Genomic DNA, 9,436 nt, shown 5'->3' with positions numbered 1-9,436 from the left:
TGGCGAAGATCGATGAAGAAGATGAAGATCTGGCTCGCGAGAACGCCGGATCTGATTCACACAACTTCGACGCCCCCTACCTGGCGCGCCAGAGATGCCGGGGTTTCTGATCCACGGGCACCTATGGGACCGGCGGACCGGGTCCCTTTTGGTTCGGCGGGGGGCGGAGGTTGCGCAAAGAGCAGATCGAGGCGAAGCCCGCGGGCGGTTGGTCGTGCGAGGAGTAAATTGAGGCAAAGCACGCGAGCGATTTACCCAGGTTCGGGCCGCACGGATGCGTAAAACCCTACTCCTGCTTTGTGGATTGGTATTGATTTCTAGCTCGGGAGCGAGACCGAGCGCGAGTGTGTGGAATTGCTGAACCCCTTTCTCTGTTGCCCCGGGCCTCCTTTTATATGCTCAAGGGGTTACCGACATAGGGCAACGGAGGGCAAAAGTGGAAAAGTGGTGATAGGCACAGCTAGGGGCAGTAGTAGGCATAGCTAGCTGCTACAGTGTTATCATACCTAACCCTGACGGCAGGGGACAAGGGCATTAAATGCCCGTCTGTGTCGCCTAGACAGCACCGGAAGGGACCGCTAGGGACGCCACCGTCTTGCCACGACGGTTGTCTTGTCAGCGCCTGCGTGCCACCGCACGCCCCTAGCTGCACAGCCTCCTGCCACGTGCGCTTGGGAGGGGCCCCGGAGCGACACGTGGGTGGATGTGCTGGAGCGCGGGCGTGGAGCGGGGGCTTGCCGCGGCAAGTGCCTTGCCGCGGCCGTCGACTTGTCGCTTCCGGGAGCTTGTCGCTCACCGGGCCTTGTCGGGGCGCGTAGCGCGCCGCGGCAAGTTCCTTGGAATGCCTTGGATGGCCTTCCCGGCAAGCGCCTCTTGCCGGGGCCTTGGGACGCTTCTGGCCTTCCCGGCAAGCTCCTCTTGCCGGGGTCTTGCCTTCTTCCCGGCAAGCTCCTCTTGCCGGGGTCTTGTCTTGAATACTTTGTTCTTGAATGGTCTTCAAAGGGACCACGGAGGATCTTGGCGGTGACCTGGCAGGCCTTGCCGCGGGACGCTGCGACTGCCCGTGCACGAGTTTGGGGTACTAGGGTACCCCTACTCTAGTACACTGACAACTATCCCTAGCAAGATCATCTTTTAAAATTTGCTCAGGAGACATAGGGTGTAGAATGATTTTCTTTCCTTTATGTGTGAGAGTGTACTGATTAGTTCTACCATCATGTAAACATTGTTTATCATATTGCCATGGCCTTCCTAGTAACATAGAACAAGCTTGCATAGGCACAATATCGCAATCAATAGTGTCATGGTATGAACCTAAAGAAAAAGGAACTCTCACCATGCGTGTTACCTTTACCTTTCCACCATCATTAAACCATTGAATGTAGTATGGTTGTGGATGTTGTCATGAAGGTAGGGAGAGCTTCTCCACCATGTCAATGCTTGCTAAATTGTTACAACTCCATCCATCAATGATTATGCGAACGGAACGCTCCTTGACGACTCCTTTGATGTGGAAGAGGTTGTGACGTTGATCCTTCTTTGCTTTGACAATCTGAGCACTAAGTACATGATGTGATATAAGACTCATGTACTTATCGGCGTCGTCAGCGGTCACATGTTCTTCCTCTTGCTCCGGTCTTGTGTCATCGTCTTCATGTGTAGCAAGCAAGGCATATGTGTCTTCATCAAAATCACTAGCAGAGTCGTACTCGCCGTCTTCACGAATGATCAATACACGCTTATTAGGACACTCCTTCATGACATGGCCAAATCCCTTGCAAGTGTGGCATTGGATATCCTTTGTTCTTTTGGAGGAAGCGGACGATGACGATGAACTTTTTGTTGGAATTTGTGTAGTACTTTTCAGTGGTGCCGAAGTGCGTGATGCTGAAGTTGATGAAGAAGGCCCCAGTCGAGAGGTTGCAGGTGCTGTTGTAGAGGTGCGAGTGGACGGGGCAGCAGGAGTGCGCGACGCCCATGTGGAAGTACGACCTGCAGAAAAATTAGGACGCAGTCTGGAACGACCCTGCACTTCATGTTCAGCATGTATAGAAAGATGGAATAAACGGGTCATTGAATGATAATCTTTATAAGCAAGTATGTCATAAATTTCTCTATTCAATCCACCCAAGAACCTAGCCATAGCGGCTTCCTCAGTCTCAACTAAACCACAACGTAACATGCCCATTTGCAATTCTTGATAATAGTCTTCCACAGATTTAGATCCTTGGTTCAAGCGTTGTAGTTTATTTAGCAAGTCACGTTCATAATATCCAGGAACAAAACAGTGACGCATTACTAATTTCAAAGCTTCCCAAGTGGCAGGAATATTATTAGGATGTTTACGACAATGTGCTCTCCACCAAACAAAAGCAAAATCACTAAACTCACTAGTTGCAGCCCTAACTCTTTTATCATCAGGAAAATCATGGCAAGCAAATTTGTGATCAACTAGTAATTCCCAGTCAAGATAAACATCTGGATCATATTTCCCATCAAAAGGAGGCATGACAAATTTAATTCTACCCAAAGAATCGTCATGGCCACGTACCTGAGGACGCTGGTGTCGTCCCATACCTTGTTGATTATTGCGTAGTCGACGATGATCACGTTCATTGTTATCATTAACTGCATCAGGATCCTCAGAATCACCATCATAGTTGTCATCTTGGATGTCATCGGCTATCGAGTTGGCGTTGCGAGGACGGGGCTGGTCGACGGCATCGGTGTATGAAAGAGGGTGCCCCGGGTCTCCTGGGAGGACCCGACGAGCTCGTTGCAGACCTGTGTTGGTGGCTGGAAGATGCGGAGCGGAAGTGGAGGCGGCACCTAGACGGGCATCCTGGGCATCAAGACGTTTCATAATAGATGCAAGTGTTTGGGTGAACGTCTCATTGCTATCCTCGATCGACTTGAGACGCTTATCAAGTGCGCCCTCGAACGATGTGAACCGCTCGGTGTATGCATGCACATCCTCCTCAAGGCGTGCCACTGTGGCTTTCATGTTGTCTTCGTCACCTGCCATGGTTAGGACGGAACAAGAACAAAATCACAAGTATATTGCTCCTACAGTAACTATAGTGAGGCGGTGGAAAATGTCTCTCAACTCTTGAGCAATTACCAAGCTCTTACCAGTTCTTACCGTGCTGCAGTGGTTGTCGGCCGTTGGCGATGTCAAAAGTGATCAAAAGATTGATATAGCGATTACCAAGGGACCGAACAAGATACGATATAGGAAGTGGAGCTTGGTGAAGGTTTCCTCAACTCACAATATGTGGCACAATTAAGCAAAAAGTAATGCAAGCTGAATAATTGCTCAAACTCCTAACTAGTGCTGGCGGTCGACTAGTAAGAGAGAAAACAATCTAGCCTAGATACTGAGTCACGTGAGTGGGAACCGATGAAAAATTTGAGACAACTCTAATTATCTAGATATAAGTGAGGTGTAAACGTAGCGTATGGCGACCAAGAGCGACAAAAGAAAATGTCCAACAAGTATCACGTGTATAGCAGAGGAACAATTCTGAATGTCAAAAGAGATTGCACCAAAAGTGCTAGCCGGCCTGAAAGTTGCAACCTTTTTTTTCTTTTTTTTTCGTCTTTTTTGTCTTTTCTTTTTTTCTTTTGCTTCACTTTTTTTTCTTTTTCAAGCCGGTTACTAGCAGAAATTACGTACACCAAGATGAGGCTAAGAGAAATTAAATGCCAGTGTTGTAACTTGTGCTAATTGAGCTGCATGCAAAAGCTAACAACGACGCAAGGTGACAAATATTGGTACACTGGATGTATGGTGTATTGCGCGTGGAGGCAGACACAAGAGAGGAGTTGTCTGATGACCTGCGTGTGTGTGTATAGCGCGTGGATGGACAGACGCCCGCTGGCTGATGTCTGGGCGATTGCGCGAGATTAGACCGCTGTGTGTGTACGCGCAGAAAACAGCGGACAACAAATGATTTTTTGTAAACAGACGCGACTTCGGATTGCACGCAAGGATAGGCAAAACTATAAACAATCCGATGCAAACTTGCTTTGATTTTTTTTTAAGAAAGTTGTGGCGGAAAATATGGTGGACAAAAACAAGGTTAGATCTAGTAGACAAATTTTCTCTCAAACTAATCTAAACCAGCACGAATTCTAGGATGTATGCAACCAAAAATTCAACTACGCAAATACTAGATGCAAAATTTGCTAAAGGCTAAAAAGGTAGGTGTAATGCATGAACTAATCTAATTTTTTTTGGGCTTTTTCGTGGGTTTATAGGACAGAAAAATAAACTAAACTACAAAAACTGTAAATCTCTCACCGATGAACCTGAAAACTGATACCACTTGATGTGACGGCGGCCCGATCTTTCGATGAGAGTGGGGATAATTATCGATTTGGTGGATTTTGACCTTGACGATCCGGCTATACCGTACCCGACGATACGCCTCGACAATCGCTAAACCAATCTCCGATGGTTATTGACCTTGCCGTAGGCACGATCAACCTGAACAACGAGGTTCAAGTTCCTGCAAGCAACCGAAGAACCGGCAAGAACAAAGGTGAATTGCAACTGAAATTGCGGATAATAAACTGAGCACACGAACTAGATGAAAAGTTGGGGTTCCACTGTGGATCTGACAAGGCGGTAGTCCTACACGTCTCGTAGATGCAAAATTGTAGCGATGGCTAAACAATACAATAAAACCCGAGTCTAAACCCTAAACTATAATAGCTATTTATTAACTGCTGCTTCCGGTCGAAGGCGGTATCTGTTGTCCACAAATCGGACTGCTCGAGGCCGTACGTGGCTGGTCTTCGTAGACTTTGCGGCAAGCACCTGGTGGCCTGGCCGAAAGCTCTAGGGCCCACCCACGTGGTAATGTTGGGCCATTAATCCAAGTCTCTTGTCCTGGTGCACTTCATGCATGCGTACGTGACATGCTTGGTGGATAGGACGTGTGACATGCATGCAAGAGCGTTGCTCCATTTGATCTGAACCCATATTGTCTTCATCTTTAATCTTTCCTTTATTCTCAAGTACAAGCAAATCCAAACATGAGTGTAATATTATATTCTTATTAGTTAAATCATATGTACGAAGAAGCGATAGTACCTGGCCATTAATTTTTCTCGCCCGCGCTCTAGTAATAGGATCAAGTGGAATAACTGATGTAGGAGTTGCGGCGGGTGTAACAATAGAAGAGATGTCCTCATCAGGGTGTGAGCCAAATATCGAAGAATTCGCTTCACAGCTAAGTGATGCGACTCCTTTGGTGCCGCTTGAAATCGAGCACACATGCAAACACTAAGCATAATATCTGGCCTAGATGCACATAAATAAAGCAAAGAACCAATCATGGAACGGTATACCTTTTGATCGAACTCTTTACCATTGTCGTCAGGACCTAGATGATGTTTGGCTGGCATTGGTGTTGTGAATCCTTTGCAGTCTTGCATACCGAACTTCTTCAGGCAATCTTTGAGATACTTCTCTTGAGATATGAAGATGCCATTGCGTTGTTGTCGTATTTGAAGACAAAGGAAGAACTTCAGTTCCCCCATCATGGACATATGATATTGCTCTTGCATCATATATCCAAACTCTTCACTGTACTTCTGATTGGTGCATCCGAAGATAATGTCATCCACATATATTTGGCACACAAACAGTTCACCATCATATGTCTTCGTGAAAAGAGTGGGATCCAGGGAACCAGGTATGAAGCCTTTGCTCTTCAGGAAGTATTTGAGTGTGTCATACCAGGCCCTAGGGGCTTGTTTGAGGCCATATAGCGCCTTGTTGATCTTGTATACCATGTCAGGATGTTTTGGATTTTCAAAGCCAGGCGGTTGTGCAACATACACTTCTTCTTCAATCTTGCCATTGAGAAAGGCACTTTTCACATCCATTTGATATAGAAGTATGTTATGATGATTCGCATAGGCCAGCAGTATGCATATAGCTTCAAGCCTTGCCACAGGAGCAAATGTTTCATCGAAGTCAATGCCCTCCACTTGAGTATATCCTTGAGCAACAAGACGTGCTTTGTTTCTGACAACTTGACCATGCTCATCTTGCTTGTTGCGGTATATCCATTTGGTGCCTATTATGTTGTGCTTCCTTGGATCAGGACGCTTAACTAGTTCCCATACATTATTCAGCTCAAACTATTGAAGCTCTTCTTGCATAGCTTGAATCCATTCAGGTTCCATGAAGGCCTCTTCAACTTTCTTGGGTTCTGATATTGATACGAATGCGAAGTGCCCACAGAAATTTCCTAGCTGAGTTGCCCTTGAACGAGTGAGTGGACCAGGTGCATTGATGCTGTCAATTATTCTGTCAATCTGCACTTCATTGGCAACACGAGGATGTACAGGGCGAAGACTTTGCTCTTGCTGATCTGCGTTGTTGTTGGGAGGAATGTCTTCAGGCTGAGCATTGTCTTCATGTTGATCAGGTGCTGAGATGATAAGTTCTTCTTCACGATGAGCTTCAGAAGGTATAATCTCTCCAGTTCCCATAAGCTTGATTGATTCACTAGCTGGAACTTCATCTAGCACATTTGGCAGTTGCTCTCTTTGTGAACCATTTGTCTCATCAAACCGCACATCCACTGTTTCAACCACTTTGTAATGGAAGAGATTGAAGACTCTGTAGGAGTGTGAATCCTTTCCATATCCTAGCATAAAGCCCTCATGTGCTTTTGGTGCAAACTTTGAGGTGTGGTGTGGGTCCTTGATCCAGCACCTTGCGCCAAATACTCTGAAGTAACTGACATTTGGCTTCTTGCCAGTTAGGAGTTCATAAGATGTCTTGTTCAGAAGCTTGTGAAGATAAACACGATTGATTGTATGGCATGCAGTGTCAATGGCTTCTGTCCAGAATTTTCTTGGAGTCTTGTATTCATCTAGCATTGTTCTGGCCATCTCAATGAGTGTTCTGTTCTTGCGTTCGACGACGCCATTCTGCTGTGGCGTGTACGGAGCTGAGAATTCATGTGTGATGCCCAAGGTATGAAGATATGTATCAAGGCCAGTGTTCTTGAATTCAGTGCCATTGTCACTTCTAATGTGCTTTATCTTGGCGCCAAAATTGTTCATTACTCGATTGGCGAAGCGTCTGAAGACATCCTGCACTTCAGTCTTGTAAAGGATTATGTGCACCCAAGTATATCTAGAGTAATCATCAACAATCACGAAGCCATAGAGGCAAGCAGTGGTAGTAAAAGTTGAGTAGTGAGTGGGACCGAAAAGATCCATGTGGAGCAGTTCGAAGGGTTGAGTAGTAGTCATGATTGTCTTCAAAGGATGCTTTGCCCTTGTCATCTTCCCTGCTTCACAGGCACCGCATAAGTGATCTTTCTTGAACTTGACGCCCTCGATGCCTATGACATGCTTCTTCTTCGCAAGGGTGTGGAGGTTCCTCATGCCAGCATGCCCAAGCCTTCGATGCCAAAGCCAGCATTCTGAAGCTTTTGCAAGAAGACATACTGCAAGTTGTGGCCCTGCTGAGAAATCTACCACGTACAGATCATCTTTTCGATACCCTTCAAACACTAGAGACTTGTCAGATTCCATTAGTACTAGGCAACGATATTTTCCAAACATTACGATCATATTCAAATCGCAAAGCATTGAGACAGACATTAAGTTGAAGCCAAGGGATTCAACAAGCATGACTTTATCCATGTGTTGATCCTTTGAGATTGCAACTCTACCTAGGCCCAATACCTTACTTTTACCAGTGTCAGCAAATGTGATGTGGCTCTTGTCGGATGGATGTAATGTTGAGTCCATAAGAAGGCTTCTTTTGCCAGTCATGTGATTTGTACACCCACTGTCAATAATCCATTCTGAAGACTTTGAAGTCGCTGGTGTCGTACCCTACAGTGCAGTTAGGGGGATAGGCTTCACGAAGAGAATTGTGAAGCATAAACATTTGACGGACCAGTGGGTTATGAAAACTTAGATCCAGATTAGGACTAATAGGGAGAGTAGCATGCGATTCAGGAACGAAGTACATAATGATGCCATTCGGGCATTTTATCTTGTGCCCTACAAGATTTTTAAGGTCCCCAGCAATAGCATCAGAAGATTTTGTTTTTCTGCTGGAGACCTTTCCCTGCAAAAGAGAGTTAAGCTTTCTTAACCACCCACATCTTCAAGGGTGGCTTAGAAGCAATAAGTCTAAGTGCAGCATCTGAGAATTTTGGCTTTGAAGCCTTAGCAAACAGTCCAGCAGGTGGACAATAGTACTCATAGGAATAGGCAGAATAATTTTTGGTCATATGAACATGACGATTCGAAGAACCACTCTCATATTCATATGCCTGAGTATGGTTTCCCTGCAAAACATTTGCATTAGTGTGACTCAGGTGAGTCCTCTATTTGTATGAAGCCTTTGGACCATATGAAGCCTTTGGTCTGAGGTTTGTCTTCTTCAAGTGAGGTGTCATGAAGACATTCACAGGAAGATTTTCCAGACATTTTTCGGAACCCAGATCTTCTTCATAGGCGGTCCATTCCTGCAGTTAGTACCAATGTACTTGGCAAACACTTCACCATTCTGATTCTTAAACAGTTTATAGTTTGCATCAAAGGATTCATCAATGATAATGGGGTTAGCACAAGTGAAGCCAGATAAATTGGATGGATCTGCTGAAAGTTCCTTTGCAGCAACCCATGTGGTTTTGGGGTACTGCTCAGGTTTCCAGTAAGAGCCATCTGCATTTATTTTCCTCACAAACCCAACACCCTCTTTCCTAGGATTTCGGTTCAGAATCTGCTTCTTGAGGACATCACATAATGTCTGATGTCCTTTAAGACTTTTGTACATCCCTGTTTCAAGCAATGTCTTCAACCTAGCATTCTCATCAACAATAGCAGTGGTATCCTCAGCAGAGGGGTTAGTTACCACATCAACAGTTGAAGATATTGGAACAGCAGTAGCAGTGGAACATTCAGCAACAGAAGTAGCATTATCATGCTCAATGCATTTAGGACATGGTGGTTCAAATCCTTCCTGAGCGGGACTGATCTGTTCGGCGCGAAGTGACTCGTTTTCCTTTTGAAGATCTTCATGAGCCACTCTCAATTTCTCAAGTTCTTGCTTCCTTTGAAGATAATCATAGGAAAGCTTTTCATGAGTTGTTGAGAGAGTATCAAGACGATCTTCAAGTTCCTGATACTTAACGTGAAGGTTTTTTATGTCTTCAATTAAGGATTCAGATCGAGTCATTTCAGCACCCAACAGATCATCGCTTCTGTCTAACAGTTTTTGAGTATGTTCCATAGCTTTCTGTTGTTCAGTTGAAATTTTAGCAAGTGTTTTGTAGCTGGGTTTTGAATCACAGTCAGAGTCATCGTCACTAGATGTTTGATAGCGAGTAGTGCGTGTGTTTACCTTGGCACCGCGTGCCATGAAGCAGTAGGTAGGAGTGGAGTCGTTCTT

Source organism: Triticum urartu, chromosome 3A (assembly GCF_056163025.1).
Source record: "Triticum urartu cultivar PI428250 chromosome 3A, HENAU_Tu73, whole genome shotgun sequence".
NCBI lineage: Eukaryota > Viridiplantae > Streptophyta > Magnoliopsida > Poales > Poaceae > Triticum > Triticum urartu.
This window is presented reverse-complemented; position numbering follows the sequence as displayed.